Source organism: Mastomys coucha, unplaced genomic scaffold (genome assembly GCF_008632895.1).
Source record: "Mastomys coucha isolate ucsf_1 unplaced genomic scaffold, UCSF_Mcou_1 pScaffold9, whole genome shotgun sequence".
Taxonomy (NCBI): domain Eukaryota; kingdom Metazoa; phylum Chordata; class Mammalia; order Rodentia; family Muridae; genus Mastomys; species Mastomys coucha.
This window is the reverse complement of record NW_022196915.1, coordinates 26,581,483-26,585,081: the sequence shown is the minus strand read 5'-3', so window position 1 is coordinate 26,585,081 and position 3,599 is coordinate 26,581,483. Positions and strand designations below refer to the sequence as shown.

Here is a 3,599-nt window from a genome sequence, read left to right as displayed (position 1 = left end):
ATAACTTGGTTTGTGTTCATCTTTGTCTCTCCTGGAATGCAGGCTTTTGCATATGGGCTTTTTGTCACTTAACACCACATCTGTCAATATGACAATTCACTAAGTTTATTACTCCACTATTCACTGAAATGAACTGAAAGAAAGTCATATCAGTGGTAATAATTATAATAATGGGGTTTCTAAGACAACTTCATGTTTTTATGTAGGTTAAGATTTAGATTATTTGATTTCTTTTTTGCAAGTTGTTTTACAGTGTAGTTATTAGGGAGTTGAATGAGCAGACAGCAGTTTTGCTGCAATTTTTCATGTTAAGGGTGCAGATAAAATTAGTCTGAAGCACTTTGCAACACTCTTCCTTAAGCAGCTGTTTTCCAGGCTCTTCAGTCTCCATTAATCCTCTCTGTCTCATCAGATGCAAAGCATTTTCCTTTTGTAGCTTAATATTTTTTTCTAAATACACACTAACATTATGCCACAAAAGCATTTTGTAATGAAATGCTCATGTTTTACAAGGTTTAGCATTTTCTTCTGTTGTGTGTTTACAATGGCTACAGTAATTTGTAAAGATTCCTCCAAGACATCTGTGAGAATCTGCTTTGCGATGTATACCCACATTGCCAGCAATTAACTCGCTATTAAGGCAGCATTGTGGGGAACATGTGTTAGAGGTTGGCTCTCTGGTCAACTCACTCACTTGGGGAGAAAAATACTCACCAGAACTGTGACGTCCAGAATGAGAGAAGGTCTACAATTGACCTCCATAGGAAACATAGTTTACAGGGGATTTTTTAAAAGTTAAAAGAACTCTATTAAACTATTTTCTAAAGAAGCAATTTGATTTTCTAAAATCACCAGCAATGCCAGGGTATTTAGTTTCTTTACAAATTCTCTGACATTCAGTGCCTTTTGTTTTTATTTTTTTATTTTTTCAGGGTAGATTGCAAATGCAGTCCCCAACTACCACTAATTACACAGTCAAGTCTCCCTGAATTTGGGGAAATTGCAGGGGTCAGCAAATCCAGAGTGCAGCGAATAAGGCTTGTGGGGGAAAATCACCTTCAGGATCATGGTACCTATCACCCTTGCATGGCTTTTTGGATTACATTATGCTTAGGAGGTTTCTTATCCAATTAAAATCATGATCACCATTTTACTCAGCTATCACATTCTTAGTCATTTATCACAGAGAATTAGAAGTATGTAATCCCATAGCATCTGATCATGAATATGCACAGCAGCTTTTTCTGTAAGACACAAAGCCAGAAGCAATCTAGATATCCTCAACTGGTAAATGACTGCATTGATAGATGATCTGCATGGGAGCAGCACTCAGTAACTTTGGATAAACCTCAGCTAGGAGTTTGGCTTGAGTTTGATTTCTTTGCCTCCTTCTTTTATATTGTTCCCTTCCCCTCCCTCCCATTCTTCTTTCATCCCATTTTTTCTCTTAACCATTCTCTTCTCTGTTCTACTTCTCCCTTCTATACCTGTTTTTCAGTGCTAGAGCTTTTACCCAGGACCTTATACATGCTAAGCATATGTGCTCTATCATTGTGCTACACTTAACATTCCTTAGAAGAATTAGCTGCCAACAAGATCATGTCTCCATAATTACATTTAAAGAATGCTTTGAAATGACAGCATTATTATTATAGATAACAGATTAGTTTTTGCCAGGGTTTCTGAATGAGATGAGCATGGGCAAAAATAGATAACAGTAGGAAAATTAAATGTACTCCATGAAATTTACTCCATGATGATGATATTTGACTGTGTTATTTGTTAGATATATGAAGTAGCATAGGTAATGAACTTTCTTAGAACTAAATGCTGGTGCATATATATACACAACACAGAAGATCAAGGGATTGTTCTAACGCCCATATCCTGATTGCAATTTGGATCTACAGTACTATAAGCTGGTATAGATAGGAGAGACTGTTTAAAATATACGTGCAATCTATATTACCTTACAACCTCACAAAGATCTATAGTTCTATACAAATGATTCAGTTTTTTAAAAATCAAGATGTGACTATGCAGTCATACAGGGGTAATTATGAGACGATGACTCATCTATTCTTAAATGTCTTGTGGAGTGGATGGCAAAGCGTGCCTTCTGGCACTCACATAGGATTGTGAGGGTCAGTGTTGGAAGAATGGTCCATCTGAAATAATCATAAAGCTAAAGGTAAAATAGATTCTCGAGTCCTTGTTCTGTTTACTCCTTTACTTACTTAGCAGCAAGTGTGTTTGCTTAGCTTTATGTTCCTATATTAGTCAATGTCCAACTAGGAAAAAAGTGTTCTAGATGTTTTTTAATTAAGAAGTTGAATTTATTATCAGTGGATGATATCATTTAGAAAAGGCATTTAGAAAGGCATTTAGAAAACCCTGAGTAGAAATGAAAAATGAAAACCATATTGCTGATACCTAGAGATGAGGCTGTCTTTCATAGAGCAGATCCAGAGATATGGTAGGCTTCTCATGGTGTTCAGAGATAGTGTGCTTGCTAGCATGCAGCAACTCCAAAGATTTAACCCTACACAGACAAAAAATCAAAGGAAATGTGAGAAAAGCAAAGAGGATGGAGATGGTATTCAAAAGCACTTGTCATCTGGTTTTAGTCCTAGGACTGATGGGATGGAGGATCCAGTCCTGCTAGTTTTCAGTCACACAGAAGCTCAACCTCTTTGTTTTGTTTTCAATACATCTCAACTAGTTTTCTTGCCTCCATACCTCCCAACTCCCATCCTTCCCTCCCCTCTCTTCCATATCCATTTCTCCTTCATTTCCCATCAGAAAAGAGCAGGCCCCCCCAGGGATATCAGCACAATATGCACAGCTGGATACAAGAAGACTTAGCACAATCCCTCACATCAAGGCTGAGTGAAGCAACCAAGTAGGAGATAAAGGGCCCCAAGAGCAGACAAAGGAGTCAGAGATGCCCCACTCTCTTAGTACCACAAGAGTAACAGCCAAGGGGTCAAGGACATAAGGAGAACTTGGCAAATTGAATCAACCACTTTAAAACACATATCTAGGAAGCACCCAGGGGAGAGAGAATAATCTCCTCTCGTCCTTATTTTTAATTTCCCTAGCCACCTCCTATCAACAATCCATAATTGTTTCCTAGCATATCTGGGAAGTAGGCTTCACAGAACCTAGGCTCCTGTGATAGATCAAACTTGGCTCAGAATGCTTGCTGTATGTGAGGCTGAGGAAAACTAGGGGTTGTTATCTTCTGTACTTATTTATATACTGCTGAATGTTGATTTATAAATGTTCATATAAAAATGTTTATATATAAATGCTGATAAACCATGGAAAATTTTCTATAATGAGATGCAGACCAAAAAAGAAAGCAGATAGAGAAGTGATGTACTTTAGGTTCTTTGAATCTACACCATGGACTTGTCATCTGTGCTTAACTTTATTCATAATATTGACTAAAACTTGAAGGTTCCATCCATGTTTTTAATGATTTCATTCTTCTTTTTTAAAAAGTTCTTTTAAAAAAGATTTTAGTTTTTTTTAAATCTATGTGAGGGTTTAGACTACATGTAGGGTTCTGCACCATGTATACTTGGTAAGCTGGA

At 37.1% G+C, this 3,599-nt stretch overlaps 1 non-coding gene across 1 annotated transcript; it reads right to left on the bottom strand.

Annotated features, from left to right (window-relative positions):
• Nucleotides 1–928: 928 nt before the first annotated feature.
• LOC116085562 lies at nt 929–1,096 on the bottom strand. The gene has a single exon (XR_004116645.1). It is a non-coding gene; the product is annotated as a U1 spliceosomal RNA (small nuclear RNA).
• Between the last annotated feature and the right edge of the window lie 2,503 nt (nt 1,097–3,599).